This window comes from Rhinoderma darwinii, chromosome 4, assembly GCF_050947455.1.
Source record: "Rhinoderma darwinii isolate aRhiDar2 chromosome 4, aRhiDar2.hap1, whole genome shotgun sequence".
NCBI classification, from domain to species: domain Eukaryota; kingdom Metazoa; phylum Chordata; class Amphibia; order Anura; family Rhinodermatidae; genus Rhinoderma; species Rhinoderma darwinii.
Genome location: NC_134690.1, coordinates 395,886,635 through 395,904,072, shown reverse-complemented (window position 1 = coordinate 395,904,072; position 17,438 = coordinate 395,886,635). Strand labels below are relative to the sequence as shown.

Genomic DNA, 17,438 nt, shown 5'->3' with positions numbered 1-17,438 from the left:
TGGACATTTGGGCCCCAATTTTGAGTCATAGTTTGGGCCCACCAGAATATCCTGTTTTGGTGGGCAAGTCTGTCCCTGGAAGTCAAAGAGCAAGCGTAAGAAACTAATAAGTGCAAATGCAATACTAAATTCAAACCAGAAGAATTTGGCCTCAAAAACAAAAAACAGAACCAGGGCACTGGAAGAAAGCAGAGGTACTGAGGGCCCACTAATCTTTAGAACACAGTGACAGAAGTGATGTCCGCCTTTGGCTCCGATCTACAGTTTTCAGCTCTCCTTAGAGGTTGGGTCAGGCTCTGTACACACTGCCTTTGAGCCCTACGTTTGGCGTATACACCATATGTATAGGACTACATTCATCCGAGAGAGCCAATAAAGTGTCCCTTTGGTCTCCGTCAGTTTGATTAAGTAGATATACCTTTTTTTCTGTATATAAAAGTGTAGCCATAAGCAAAAAAAAAAAAAGTCTACAGATTTTTAACATAGGAGCCTATGGGCAACATATGCCACTGCATGCCTGTACAGCGGCAAACTTCAGAGCTTTCCATTTAACATATATGTCAGGCAACACTCCCAACGTATAGATCTGATGGAAGGCTTAGACGTGATATGGACAGAACATTAGCCGTTTACGGACTATAGACATTCTAGGGGCACCATGCTCAGCGCTTCTATGCCATAAGTCTAGTGATTAGTGGGGTCTCATCTCCCGGACCTCCATCGATCAAAACTTCTCCATGACATAATGTATGAGAAGTTTTTTTATTTTAGTTTTTTAAATAACAGGTTGGCTTTAAGTAGACACAAGGTAGCAGCCATTGGGCCTCTTACCAATCATCAAGGATTTCTGGAAAATGAATGGAAGGTCAGCTCAAGATATTGTTTCCAGCCGCGGTAAGTGTTAGGGAGCTCAGACAATCCCTTTGATTTAATAAGGGTCCTGACAGGTGGAGATTTTGAGAAGCCTCCAGTTTCTGGGACTATGTCATGTTATGTGAGATGCTAAAACCTGGTTTATGTGGCCTGTTCACAGCTCATAAAAATGTGTGAGATGTCGCAATGCAATCTTTTCACATGAGGTACCAGAGACTTGGCATTAGCGCCCTGTATGATGTCATGCTTGCTTAGCAGTTATATGTCCTCTTATCTTAAATTAAATCATTCCATTAAATCTTTCTTCGCTCACACTTGCTTGTCGACTTCAGTAAAACGTTGTCCTGTAATTTGCTGGAGACTGTGGAAATGTCTCCAGCGCTTCAATATTTATAGACTTTACTAAAAAAAACGAAAATATACGATATTATTTGGTGTTCAGGACCCATTTGGTTGTTTTTGCCTTTATTGTTGTTTTTGAAATCTAAGAAAATTTATATATTTTCCATTATCACCTTGTGTTTACCGACTTCTTGGTTAGGCTTTGTTCACATCTGCGTCAGGGCTCCATTCCGACGGAAAGCTCAGACGGAACGTCGGAACGGAGCCCTGACGCAGATGTGAACAAAGCCTTAGCTCTACATGTAAAAAAGCCCAAAATAATAAACTAAACATCCCAAACACCAGAGGTGTAACTTTAAGCTCCAGGGACCCAATGCAAAATCTGTTACCTACCAAATGCCTTGTATAATAATGGTTTCTTATTCTGTGCCATAGGGTTCTTTGGACCCCCTTAAGTGCAACTGTTACCTCTGCACCCCTATAGCTACGACCCTACCAAGATACATTATAACCTAAAACGCTAGTATACAGTATACTCTCTGTATAAAATACCTTGTGAAACTAATTACTGAATGTACTTTTACGTCCCACCAAAAGGAGGGGATATTTTTCAAAGATAGTGCAAAAGAAAATTGGAGCAGTTGACCGTAGCAACCAATCAGATTCTTGCCTTCATGTTTCCTGAGGGCCTCTGAGAACTGAGAGCTGGAATCTGATTGGTTGGTATGGGTAACTGCACTGCTTTTCCTTTGCACAATTTTTTAATATATCTCCCCTCAATGTGCGACAAGCGAAGGGCAGAGGGACCTGTCACTCTGCTGAGGGTTCATAGGGTCTGTTTCTATTCATTAGTAAAATATGGACCCTTTCTATTATATGTGGCGGAACTAAAGTGGTCATTCATATACCACAGTGACTGCCATCATGCACATCAGTCCCTAGGGGGTCACAATCTAATTTACCCAGATGGAGCGTGTTACCAAGTGAAATCGGAGGTACAGTAGGGCCTCATAGACTTCTATGGGTGCGATATTATGGCTCTGTACAACTTAGAGGCCGTACGGAGTCATAAAACAGCCGTGTGCATAAGGGTATGTGCACACGATAACTGCAATTACGTCTGAAATTACAGAGCTGTTTTCAGGAGGAAACAGCTCCTGATTTTCAGACGTAATTGCATGTACTGGCGTTTTGTGCGGCGTCTTTTACGGACGTAATTTGGAGCTGTTCTTCATTGGAGTCAATGAAAAATGACTCCAATTACGTCCCAAGAAGTGTCCTGAACTGCTTTTGACGAGGCTGTAATTTTACGCGCCGTCTTTTGACAGCGACGCGTAAAATGACAGGTCGTCGGCACAGAACATCGTGAGACCCATTGAAACTAATGGGCAGATGTTTTCCCTACGTATTGGAGTCGTTTTTTCAGACGTAATTCGAGGCGTAAAACGCCTCCATTACGTCTGAAAATAGGTGGTGTGAACCCAGCCTAAGGCATAATGGGGCATCTGATCAGGCCACAAAATGTCCACAAGGTAAAGGTAACACGATATACTTAGTACTGAATATTTTTGTGCAAATTTTTAAAATCATCATCCGTTAAAATAGTGTACTACTGACTGGTTTATTATTTTATTAGTATCCCTTTTAAGGGTTATTCCCGTCTCATAAAGTGATGGCATATTGCTAGGGGTGGCATATTGAAAGGGGCGCTGCAGACTCTTCACAGTGTTCAAGTGAATGTGGCCGTGCTGCAGGTCTCTGCACAGCCAATGTGGCCCCTTTATTCTCAGGATCGATGGGGGCCCCAAAGGTCTGATCCCCGACGATCTGAAAGTGATGGCATAACCTAGTAATGGGCCATTACATTATTATCTGGGAACAGCCCTTTAATCCCCTTTACTCCCTTCTACTTCCAGCCTCTATTATGTCTGAAATAGATCTGTAATGAGCGAGGACTCACAAAAGCGCTAATTCCAAAATTACAGATCTGAAGTCAAATTGCCGGGTGCCGTACATCTTCTTAACCCTATAGTGACTCTGGAAATCCCCCGCTGTGCGGGGGGAGGAGATGGACGTCGCTCTGCATTTCTCAACATAAGAGCATAACAAAATAATTTCTAGAGATGGTTTCAGGGGATAATATTCCTTATTGACCGGCACCATAAAGACCCCATGATAACAGCTGCAGGGTATTGGGTTCTCCGGTGGAATGCCTTTGGTGCGCACATATTGTTATGCATCCTTTTAGAAGCAATTTTTTTTTAATGATAGCAGGTGTGACCTCTGACCCCGCGCTTAGTGTCGGGGCTTGTTTTACTGAATAACACGTAAGGGTTAAAGCCCTAAAAATAAGTTACAGTGGTGTGAAAATAGCAGGATAATATTTGCTACCATTTTTACAAAAATGGCTAAAAAGTTTCAGAACAAAATTCTGGATGTAAATGCCACATGGGAACATATACTATGAGGTAGCTGATAGGTGGCATTTAATCCCGGGTAAATGGGTAAAAAGTGAAAGTTACATGGATTATTTTTTTTGGGGGGGGGGGGGTTTTGCAGATAGGGATTTTTTGTATTTTCTGAGAATTTGAAATGTTAGAATTACTAGACTTTTAGGGTGTGAAAAATAGTCCAAACCTTTTATTAAATAATATAAAGAAACAGTGGAATATAAATGATATTTGTGTTCACCATTATTCACCCTTTACTTGGATTTATAACAAGCCCTAGTGAATTTCATTGGTTGGCAGAAGGATTAATGATAGTTTGTTTTTTTTTTACAGTAAATTTTTATTAATATATTTTTTTATATATTTTAATTACGATTTTTTTATTACATTTGCCCCCAAAATGTGAGAAAAGACCTTTGGGCTAAATTATTATTTTTTATATATATTTTTTTAACCACATATTTTCCCTGACAAATAATCAATGTCGCAATCAGAGCTGTGCTTGGTGCTTCCTCTATTGTAGACGGCTCCGTTTTCTACCCTGTGAGCAAAGCTTCCACGGGACAATACGTCCGAAATATGGAATATGTTTGACCATACTACAATCTTTTTCTCACACATTCCCACGGAATATGTTGTTAAAAAAAATCAGCTGTCAGATATTTCAGTAAAATGGTAAATTCACAAAAATTTGCATACAAAAACATAACTTTTTTTGGGCCTGCAATTGACCCAGAGGCATTCATCATAGAGAGGGACGCTCATAGCAAATCTCAAAATATTTTTTTTTTTACTCCACTCTCCCACTAACTGGTGTCTACTCATCCTCCCCATCCCTCGCAAGAAAAAATGGTGGATGCCCCTTTGGCCAGTTCACCTCTCACTTATTCACTAGTTTGACACTGTCCATGGGTATCAGGGGTAAGGCCAACCTAAGCTGGAGCACCTTCGCCGTGAAGTGCCTGCATGTTATAGATATTATAATTAGCGACGCCACTCTCTTTGTGTTTTTCAGAAAATCAGTAGAGCACGGCCATACTGGAAGCAAAAATATTATCCTTATATAAAAGCAAATGAACGTGGTGTCCCCCCTTTAACATTCACAGTGTTGTACCAGGTTAGTATAATTATCTCTGCAGTATGACCCCCCTAGTCCATCACTTGGCTATTACTCGCTCTCTCTGCAGGAATCGCTGGGAATATCAGTGTAAGAATTCCAGCCGCTCCACCACTTGGATCCCGTCCAGCAGTCGGATATTGATGGTCTGAGCTCTTGTTGTTTTCAACTCTCGTTGTTACAGTAAAGCGATTGTGTTCTGGAGATTGTAGGACTCGACGTTCACTTTCCTTCTCTCCCACTTCTGTTATTCTCTCCAAAATAAACGGCAATGATTATATATAAATTATTGCTATCTGTAATTCGGCTTCTACAGCTACAGTTATCATTAAAGGGGCTGTGTCGTCTTCACAACCCCTCACCGTATGTCCTTTTAGGTCATATGGACTTCATAGAGACTGTCCCCCACTTTTGGGTTCCTTCTCTTTGAATCAGAGCGGAGAGCAGATAGTTACTATATATGTACATCCATGTATTGCATGCATTGTAAATAATTTGATTGTCCGCATGTAATACTACATTTGCCCTGTAGTGGCCACTACAGGGGAAATGTGCAGCTCCCAAGACTCCAGGCAAAATTAGAAGTTGCAATTGGCAGCCCATATAAAAGAGGTTGTCTGTAATGCAAAAACCCATTTTTATATCATTGTCCAGCTATGGACAGTTTATATATATATATATATATATATATATATATATATATACACATACACATATACATATACAACTATGGCTATTTGTTTTCTTCAGTGTTAGTTGTCTTTTTTATTCCTCTTCTATTAGGGAAACAGATATCAGTGGTTTCAGCTTAGATGCATTGCACGTTGGAGTCTGAGATCCTCCTCCAGAGACACATACAGTCAATGACTAGTAGCCATGTGTGCCATAAACATGTTCCCTATGGTCTTGTAATTAATCTTTCACCAATTTTATACTTCATGTTCTGTTGTAGTCTGCTCAGCAACAGATTGAAGCATCCTATCCCACACTCCATGGAACATCTCACGATACCTTCTGTCAGTAACAACTTCCTGGACTTGAACTCTGGACTCACCAGTCATGCTTTGCAGCCTTGACGGCCCTGCTAGAGAGGGACTTGCTTGGTGTAGCATTGTCCTAGACATGTGTTTACTACCCTTGGTGTTTAGTTATGGATTGCACCTGCCTTGTAGACAATTACAGTATTTGCTCTCGCTCTTTCTTTTCTCTCTCTCTCTCTTTCTTCTCTCTCTTTTCTCTCTCTTCTCTCTCTTTTCTTTCGTTCTCTCTATATTCCCTCTATCTTTCTTTTCTCTCTCTTTCTTTCTTCTCTCTCTTTCTTCTCTCTCTTTTTACTCTCTCTTTCTTCTCTCTCTCTCTCTCTTCTATCTTTTGCTTCTCTCTATTTCTTCTCTCTCTTTCTTCTCTCTCTCTCTTCTCTCTTTTGCTTCTCTATCTTTCTTCTCTCTCTTTCTTCTCACTCTTTCCTCTCTTCCTCACTCTTTCTTTTCTCTCTCTCTTCTCTCTCTCTCTCTCTCTTTCTTCTCTCTCTTTCTTCTCTCTCTCTCTCTTTCTTCTCTCTTTTGCTTCTCTCTCTTTCTTCTCTCTCTTTCTTCTCACTCTTTCCTCTCTTCCTCACTCTTCCTCACTCTTTCTTCTCTCTCTCTCTCTTCTCTCTCTCTCTTTCTTCTCTCTCTTTCTTCTCTCTCTCTTTCTTCTCTCTTTTGCTTCTCTCTCTTTCTTCTCTCTTTCTTCTCACTCTTTCCTCTCTTCCTCACTCTTTCTCTCTTTCTTCTCTCTCTTTCTTCTCTTTCTCTCTATTTCTTCTGTCACTTTCTTCTCTCTCTTTCTACTCTTTCTTGCTTTCTTCTCTCTCTCTTTCTTCTCTTTCTTATTTCTTCTCTCTCTTTCTTCTATTTCTCTCTCTCTTCTCTCGCTTCTATTTCTCTCTCTCTCATTCTTCTCTCTTTCTTCTCTCTTTCTTCCCTCTCACTTTCTTCCCTCTCACTTTCTTCTCTCTCATCTCTCTCTTCTCTCTCTCATCTCTCTCTTCTCTCTCTCTTTCTTCACTCTCTCTCTTTCTTCTCTCTCTTTTTTCTCTCTCTCTTGCTTCTCCCTCTCTCTCTCTCTCTCTCTCTCTCTCTCTCTTCAGCTTATTTTTATCTTGAAAATCTTTTTATTTTATTAAGTCCATTACTGAGAAGTCAGTAATGACACTAAAAGAAGCTGCATCTAAGTTTCAGGTACAGTGCAGGGTCATCTGTAATGAAAGACGGTCTGTAAAATGTCAGCATATAATGATTCTACCGTAACCCCCTTTCAATTGATGCCGTCTTCTACTTTATAGTTCCTTCTCCATTAATCCGATCACTCACTTGTTTTCTTCCATTTTTTTAACGCCTGCTGTCCAAATGTCAACATAACGAAGCAAATCTGTCATGACCACTTTCCCATTATTTCCACAACTAAGACTCCACTATGAGAAACTAAAATGATTAGGAGAAACGAGATCCTCCAGTTCCACCTAAAGCTGTTTAACATCTGTTGGCGCATTCCCTGGAAGCTTCAAAGGGATTTGTGGTCTCCGCAGGGTTATTCTGTACGGTTATGATTCTCATATGTGCTGTCTGTTTTAGTACCTGTGTAACGAGTGGTTGTCATTGATCTGGTGCCCACGCAGATTAGTATTATGGCACGTGATGGCATATATCCAAGTTCTCTTGTAGAAGCCATTGACTGTGTGAAGTTTGATCTCTGGGGTCAAATAATTACAAATTTTTTTGTCCTCCATCTGTCCCCTCTTTAACTGTCTGTAGGTTAGCAAGAAGAGGGGGAAGATTGGAATAACGTGCGACTACAGGTTCAGACTACACACCCATGGTTTGAAATCTGTAACCTTGGAAACTCATAGATCTGCATAGGAGCTGCATACACACTGTGTTTCAGATTAAACCTTTTTGGGTGACTGAGCAGATTTGTGAACATTTACATAGAGCATGCAGGCAGGGAAATGGTTACAGGTTGCTGGAAGGTGGGGAAGATGCCGCTTTCATCTAATAACATATATTAGAAAGTATATAGTATCCACATGTACTACTGATGTATGAAAAAATAAATTAAAACAATGAGTATGCAGTGTTGACTTGATATACTCCTTGCTGTCTGGATTATTTCGCTTAGAGAGAACACTGGCAACTACTAAATTATTACACCCCTTTCCTTCATCAAAAGTTTTTTCTGGCAGAACCTAGTTGGACCATTATCATTTCATATTGGCTAATGTAAAACCAAATGTCTGGGATTCTGCCAGTCCTCAGATATTCAAGATAAGACTATTTAGATTTTTATTTCCCTCGTGAACTCTGGTTTGATACTCACTTTAATTCCAAATAAATTCTTTCCATACAAACCAGACATTTAATCATTTGTAAAAGTCGTAGGAGGGTGCAACGAGCCGATAAGACCGAAATAAAAATGGCAGATCTCATAGATAACTTTTCTCAATTATACTTCATAGACCCAAGGGTGATGTTTTCAGAATTGTATTCCCTGTCTAAAGTTAAATATATGCAGTGCTACAGATATCTCTATAAATATGTTAGTAGCAGGATCTTTATTGCCTCTAAAAATGACCAGATGTACAGTGCATCTTCAGTCATTTTGTAAACTTGAGCCACGCCACCTCAGGTGACAACCACTTTTTCAGTGGCCGCTGCGTAAGACTTTTAGAATTACAATTTAATGGCATACATGTAAAGCATGGATAGGAACGTCTGCCAGTGCAGGAGCCACTCTTACAGATAAGCTCTACACTTAGGCTTATAGAGGGGACCCAAGCAGGGGACCCCCTCTATAATGTCCATGTGTCTTAATAAAGCCTATGGACAGGGGTTGTGTAATGACTCAGGGTACCTGTACCATATGATAATCTTGGCCCGGTTACCTGTATTCTATTATAAAATTTCCATTCTATGAGCCCAGTGATGGGATGTACACGTTTTCTACCCTCATACAACTTTGTGTGTCCAGCTGACTGATGTCCAGTGGTTTTGCCCTCTAGTGATTCCTCCAGTAAATGGTCGGGGGAAGCAAAACTCACAGGATTTTTCTATAAATTGGCGGGGAAGACGGACTCACAGGCTTTTTCTATAAATGGGCACGGAAGCATGACTCACAGGCTTTTTCTATAACACGGCCCGGAAGCATGACTCAGACTTTCTCCTTGAGTTCTGGCAGTATTTGAAGGGGTTATCCAGGCTTCAAAGTCAGTCTACGGTCCCCAATTGGTCTCCACATTGACTTGCGCTGTAACATAACATACCAGGATGTGACCACTCCAGCCAATCACTGGCCGCCAAAGTGATCCCAGTGGGTATGACACATGACCGCTGCAGCCAGTGACTGGCTGGAGCAGTTACATGTCGGTAGCCCGCTCCAGCCAATGTAAACAGAGACCGGAAGTGGACAGTGAACTGGGGGGTGCTGGAGCGGCAGGGGTTAGAAAGTGGGTTTTAACTGTTTTGGTAAATAAGGCCATTTGCAGGTAAAATTACCATTTTTATAAAGCACAGATAACCCCCTTTAATACTGCCAGGACTCCTGATTCCAGTCCACACAGGCTGGTGTCTACATGTACACAATCTTATACAGGAAAAGCTGTCAATTAGCAGAGTGTGGGTGGGGAAACCAGGACTCACAGGCTTTCTCTAGATTAAATATGTTTTTACATGAAAATAAATCAAATCGTAGCAAACTATATATGACTAAGCTTACCTTCTCTCCCTCTATTATATTCTGCTCTCAGACAGGAGACTTCACAGAGCTGACTGTCACTTTCCAAGCGCATTGGACAAAGTTAAATATTTTTAAGGCACCAGAGAAGAATATTACACTGCCCCCTATGTACAAGAATATAACTACTATAATACTGCCCCTATATACAAGAATATAACTACTATAATACTGCTCCTATATACAAGAATATAACTACTATAATACTGCCCCTATATACAAGAATATAACTACTTTACTACTGCCCCTATATACAAGAATATAACTACTATAATACTGCCCCTATATACAAGAATATAACTACTATAATACTGCCCCTATATACAAGAATATAACTACTATAATACTGCTCCTATATACAAGAATATAACCATTATAATACTGTCCCCTATATATGCAAGAATATAACTACTATAATACTGCCCCTATATACAAGATTATAACTACTATAATACTGCTCCTATATACAAGAATATAACTACTATAATACTGCCCCCTATATACAAGAATATAACTACTATAATACTGCTCCTATATACAAGAATATAACTACTATAATACTGCCCCCTATATACAAGAATATAACTACTATAATACTGCTCCTATATACAAGAATATAACTACTATAATACTGCCCCCTATATACAAGAATATAACTACTATAATACTGCTCCTATATACAAGAATATAACTACTATAATACTGCCCCCTATATACAAGAATATAACTACTATAATACTGCCCCCTATATGCAAGAGATTACTATAATACTGCCCCCTATATACAAGAATATAACTACTATAATACTGCCCCTATATACAAGAATATAACTACTATAATACTGCCCCTATATACAAGAATATAACTACTATAATACTGCCCACTATGTACAAGAATATAACTACTATAATACTGCTCCTATATACAAGAATATAACTACTATAATACTGCTCCTATATACAGGACTATAACTACTATAATACTACCCCTATGTACTAGAATATAACTACTATAATACTGCCCACTATGTACAAGAATATAACTACTATAATACTGCTCCTATATACAAGAATATAACTACTATAATACTGCTATTATATACAAGAATATAAAAGAGATAAGTTTAACATTCACAAACACAACAAACTGCAAATATATGACCTGAAATTTAAACAGCACTAAAATATGACTGCCCTCCAGTTGTTGTGTTTGTACTTGAATTAACTCTATTGCTCCCTGTTGTCAGCCTGTAGTGAGGCTGACTGTAGTGTTCTTTAATTGAATAACTGAGACAAATCCCTGCCCCATGATCAGTACTTTATATCAGTGATCCCCAACCACTGGGCCGTGGACCAATAACAGGCCATGGATCATTTGGTACTGGGCCACGGTATCTGGTATCTGCCCCGGTGGCCGCAGGGAATTCTGCGTGAAAAACCGCACCAAATCGTGGTGTAGTTTTTCGACCGGAATGTCCGCTGCGGAAAACTGCTTAGCACTCACTGCTGACGTTTTATCTCAGGAGACTGCTGCAGCCTGTGATTGGCTGCAGCTGCGGTCACATGGAATGAAGTGTCATCCCAGGAGGCCGGCCTGGAGGAAGAAACAGACTTCTGGGTAAGTATAAGATATTTTTTTTCTCTGAGTTGCTTTTTTTGTGCCGGAATCGCTGCGATTCCACCGCAATAAACGCAACAACTGCTATTTGTTGCGGGTTATACCTCCCCATTGAATTTAACAGGGAAAACCCGCAACAAATAATTAGCGTTTCCACAAATACTATTGACATTCTGCGGAATAAAACTTTGCGCCGCATGTCAGTTTCTGAGCGTTTTTTCCGCTTATCATTTACGCAGCGTGTGGATGAGATTTGTTCTATCTTATCCACTTTGCTGCTACTGTATAATTCTGCGGATTTTCCACAATGAATTCCGTTTCGGAAAATCCGCAGTATTTACGCAATGTGTGAACTGACCCTAAACCCCCGAAACACACCAGCCTAAACCCCCCAACCCACCCGCCGGTCCGTGAAAAAATGTCCTGCATTAAACTGGTCCTTGGTTTAAAAAAAAGTTGGGGACCGCTGCCTTACGCCACATATCCCCAGTGATGAGAACCTCCATTTGTGTGCCCGATATTATGTGTGTTGTGCAGATATATTATATCCGTTATTATTCTCGCTATCTGGTACAGCGTTCATTATAACTATGATCTATTATGATGGCGGAGGGGTGACGGTGGACGTCTGTCTGACCACATGACCGTTTATTGTTAATACTAGCGCCGCAGGCTCCTTCCGTCGCTCTCAGGTAGTTGTGACAGCTTGTTCATTTCTTCTGAGTGGATTATAAAACCCCTGAGGCTATAACCCTCCCCCCGTATATCACCTACCCTGGGAAAGAAGTCACTGAAGGAGTGGATATCCCCCTTCATAACTACCGATTAGTTTCACAGCAGCGCGTCCTCCTCAATAATCTCCTCACAAGCATTCCTTGATAAATATTGCCTCTTATCTACCCTAAAGAAATGTCCCCCATTGTGTGATATCGTTTCATTGTGTAATGTTTGTTGAATATGAAAGAAATCGCTTGTAGTACAGAAAATTCCTTTAATCCGGCATCAACGGTACCTGACGAGTGCTGGATTATTACATTTTTTGGATTATTGGGTGTTTATAGAAAAGGATATAATATTGACATGTGAGGCAGGCTTGAGCAGAACAGTCCAAAATAGGATGCTGTAAACAAGTGCCGGATTATCGGAATTTCTGCATTATAGGATGACGGATTAAAGGAATTTCACGCTACATGTTATAGTTGTGGTGGACACATTCATTTTCAGGAACCAGGCAGACGGCCGTATTATGGTTCAGACATCAGTGCTGTAAGGATCCGTAAAATAGCGCCAAATGTCTGCAATGAGCCTATAGCGTTCCTCCATGTGCATTTGATTTCATACAAAATCTGTGAGAAAAAAGGTATGCCAACGTATACGTCGAATGCCAGAAGGACACAATTTTGGCATACGGTGGGTACATGGAGCCCTATGGATACGTTCAGCATACGTGCAGGGAGATTTGCAGGCGCATGCGCCTAATATAGTTCACACATGGGATGTCCACAGAGGCTTGAGAAATATTTAATCTAAATGTAATCAATAATTTTACTGAGATAATGAGCCTGATTTATCAAACAGTAAATCTTGCCTTGTTACCCATAGCAACCAATCAGAGCTCAGCTTTGATTTCTCAAGCTGCTCTGGAAGTACGGAAGCTGCACTGTGATTGGTTGCTATGGGAAACAAAGCAATTAATTCTGTAAGGGTATGTTCACACTATGCCATCTGGAGCCGCTGTATGCCAGGTTTGTCAGATTTGATAGCAAGAATAACCAAGCATTCAGCGCTATTCTTGCTGACAAAACGGCGGAAAGCTTGACAGAATCCTGACAGACTCCATTATCAGTCCATGGAGTCCATCGGGATTCATTGTACGACAGATCCGGTAGTTTTGTGGCTTCCATTATGAATAGAAGCGACAACGTAAACAGAGCCTTAGATATTACTAGCGCAAATCTCTCTCCTGTCCTCATGGATTGTTACAATGTATCAGTGTTGGCAAAATAAAGACCAGATTGTATGGCCTAATACACACCTTGTTTTTCTTGGTTTAAAATCGCATCAAAAAACGCTTCTGTTTTCTAGATTTGTGGAGGTTTTTTAATGGCGGTTTTCAAATAATGACGTTGTGTATATTCCTTGGTTTATGTGAGTTTTCAAGGTTTTCAAAAGCCACTGACTACTAAAGCACCCCCAAAAAACTCCACAAACCAAAACGCTATGGGGGGACTGTAGCAATGTTTCTGCGGTTTCTGCAGCTTTCTGCTGTACAAATGTTTCTACGGTTTTCTGTCGTACAAATGTCGCAAATAGCCAAAAAGTTGCAACTTTTGGTCCGTTTTTCCCACTCTTGGCACTTTTTAAAAGTCTGCAGAGCTTAGAAAAAGGGGGGGGGTCGCCATCAACGTCCCAACACATTTACTATAATGTACGCCAGAAACTGGTGTAAATAATAGCGGATATCTTCACGAGCTCCAGGTTGTCGTAGATTTTATTCAGACGCGCGCGGAGAGCCGAATATGCGACAAATTAATTAAGAGACGTGTGCCCCTTAATAAAATTGTCGCGTCTTACTCCAACTTGATTTTTATTAGGATTGGCGCAGTCTTTATACATCGCCCCCTATGTGTGAGGAGATATTCATATGTTCCAATAGACCAGTGGTCTCCAGTCTGTGGCTCTTCATCTGTGGTGAAAGTACGGCTCCCAGCCTACTGTCAGGGCAGGCTTCACCACAGATGGAGACCACTGCTATAAGCTAATAGCAAACATCTTGGCTCTAAAAAACGCCCCAAAAAAAAATGAACAAATTTTTTTCATTTTTTACGCCCCTGGGTGTAGAGGTAGCAGGTCTAGGAAGACACCCATATTATAATTGGTTACAGATTGTGCATTGGGACCCAGGAGCTTCACCTTATATCTTTGAGCAGGAGGGACAGTAACCGATGCCGGAGGTCTCTTTTAATAAGCATGTCAGGTGATCAGCCGGTGGTGGTTGCAGATCCAGGCATTTACGGGTTGAGCATTTCATCTCCAGCCTGGAGTCATCAGTTGTCATCCACCTGTTAGGAGGCAATAACCCCTAACCTGTCTGGTCTGACCTCTTTCTGCATATTAGATTGTTTGCAGTTCTTTTGTTGTAGTCCTGGATCGCCAGGGAATAGGGATCAATGACATTCCTTTATCTTCATTGCAGGGGTTTGAGCCTAGAGGGACAGCCAGGGACAAGTGACATGAAACAAAGATAAGTAGGACCAAGTAACCCATAGAGGAGAAAAAATTAAAGGGGTTGTCCAGGATTAGGAAAAAGAAACAGCACAAAGCCTGTTATCTCAAGTCAGCCCCGACATTGCCACCTCCGGGGCTGACCGTTTTATAGTAATAGTCCAGGGCCCCTATAGCTTTAATGTAAGAACGCTTGTTAGGGCATATCTTAGGTGTAATTATAATGTAAAGGAATAGATAGGTATCCCAATATAATAATAAAAAGTCCCACCGATGGAAGAAACATTTTTTTAAGAAGGTTTAATAAAGTTAAGAATTAAACAAAAAAAACAATAAAAAAGTCACAAAAGTGAGAAAAAAAAAGGAAAATCATATTTTTATAGGGGCAGACAGTGGAATCCTATTTTATTCCCTTTCATTTTACACCCTACAATGAACGTAGTGAATAGAGGGTGTGCTGAAGGATTTTGGGAATTCTCTTTTTTTAAAGAGAACAAGCTATTTTTTTATATTTTCAAAAAGTTTACACCTTTGAAAATATATTCAAAATACTGTAAATTCTCTCTCTTTGTTTCTCTAAGGATTCCACTCCATTAAAGAAATCAGAGTTCTATTCCGTGCAGTCCCAAATCTTGCAGACTGTAAACACTGCCAAGAACTCTTGTCAAAAACCATAGTGAGGCCTGGGCCAGGTGTTTACATGCTTGCCAATAGAGGGTCACGTAGATGAGGTTTGGATAGTGTGCTGCGGCAAATTACTTAGGTCCCATAGTACCGCTAAACCACAGTGCTAACTGCAATGACCCCAGTGCGGGCCAAGGTGGCCCAGAGCCAGGAACAGTGCCCCCAATACCATCCCCATTGCCTTTTTTCCAGTCAAAGTTCACCCATTCTAGCTACATGAGCCCCATTACCAGCAACAGTGCCCCAATACTAACCTCAGTGCAGTTATTACCATCCACAGTTCCCCCATACTAGCTACAGTGCCCTCAGTAACACATACAGTGCGCCCGATCAGCACAATGTAAGATACAAGGCACCTTACCAGTTTGAGAAAGACTGTAATATATTATATAGAATGTTCTCACCCAAGATAAACTGCCTGTGCATATATATATATGTTCTCTCAATCCTGGAAAACTTTAGTTACTATATGACCAACTCCATCACCGCACAGTCTTGTAGAAATCTGAAAAATAATTGGTTCCTCAAACTCCTGGCCCTCCCTATAACGATCTTAATTATTAGAAGGGATAGAGCTTAGTCTAGGGGCAGGATTTAACCTTCCTTGGTCTGCCCATTGTGGGGAAGGTTTCTCCTGCTGCAAGCTGCCTCCCAGCCAGGGATGACAAAGTCTATGTTTCATTCTTTTTCCCAAACTTATTGTTCACCCTCAGACTGTAAGTATATACTAAACAAGGTAAAAAATAAAGAGGTGAATATTATATATATATTTTTGTCTGTTCCTCTAATTTAGTGTCCCATTAAAGAATACAATGGGAAAGGGGTAACATCAGTCTATATATCTTCAGGGCAGAAACTAAGCTGAGAGACAAAAGTGTTATTTCCACTGTGTTTTTGGGGAAATCTCCTAAAAATCGTGAAAACCCTGCACATTCACAGTAGGATGTGGCATTCCTCAATGATTCCTTAGGGCAATGCTGGTTATTGAGTCTGAATAGGTCACGCGATGTATAATACTGTAATACTAAATAAGAAATTGCCAGGACTGTAGCGGTCACAAAAGGAAAGGTATCATGGCAAGAAAATGTGGCATGCTTATCTGAACATTACTGTGCGTTGTAATACACAGCAAAGTATTTTGTGTAACGTGTCCTAAACTTTAATGAGGTTTTTATAGGTTTAAAAAGTTAACAATTAGTGTGTCCCACTGAATAGCAGCTTAAGACAGAGCTGTGTATACACTGTAGTTCAGTTTTGTAATGTCCATGCAAATACAAAATATAATACACTTTGCATTTTAGTTTACTTTTAATTTGCCCCTATGTACAAGTATATAACTACTATTATACTGCCTTCTATATACAAGAATATAACTACTATAATACTGCTCCTATATACAAGAATAGAACTACTATAATACTGCCCCTATATACAAGAATATAACTACTATAATACTGCCCCCTATATACAAGAATATAATTACTATAATACTGCTCCCTATATACAAGAATATAACTACTATAATACTGCCCCTATATACAAGAATATAACTACTTTAATACTGCTCCCTATATACAAGAATATAACTACTATAATACTGCTCCTATATACAAGAATATAACTACTATAATACTGCCTCCTATATACAAGAATATAACTACTATAATACTGCTCCCTATATACAAGAATATAACTACTATAATACTGCCCCTATATACAAGAAGTTAACTACTATAATACTGCTCCCTATATACAAGAATATAACTACTATAATACTCCTCCTACATACAAGAAGTTAACTACTATAATACTGCCCCTATATACAAGAATATAACTACTATTATACTGCCCCTATATACAAGAATATAACTACTATAATACTGCCCCCTATATACAAGAATATAACTACTATAATACTGCCCCCTATATACAAGATTATAACTACTATAATACTGCCCCTATATACAAGAATATACCTACTATAATACTGCCCCTATATACAAGAATATAACTACTATAATACTGCTCCTATATACAAGATGTTAACTACTATAATACTGCTGCCTATATACAAGTATATAACTACTATAATACTGCCCCCTATATACAAGAATATAACTACTATAATACTGCTCCTATATACAAGAATATAACTACTATAATACTGCCCCCTATATACAAGAATATAACTACTATAATACTGCCCCATATACAAGAATATAACTACTATAATACTGCCCCTCAGTACAAGAATATAACTACTATAATACTGCTCCTATATACAAGAATATAACTACTATAATACTGCCCCCTATATACAAGAATATAACTACTATAATACTGCTCCTATATACAAGAAT

At 39.7% G+C, this 17,438-nt stretch overlaps 1 long non-coding RNA gene across 1 annotated transcript; it reads left to right on the top strand.

The window, feature by feature from the left end:
• Positions 1 to 2,018: 2,018 nt before the first annotated feature.
• On the top strand, positions 2,019 to 5,148 carry LOC142761418 (uncharacterized). Its single transcript, XR_012883640.1, has 3 exons — positions 2,019 to 2,210; positions 4,681 to 4,782; positions 4,853 to 5,148. It is a non-coding gene; the product is annotated as an uncharacterized LOC142761418 (long non-coding RNA).
• The last annotated feature ends 12,290 nt before the right edge of the window (positions 5,149 to 17,438 follow it).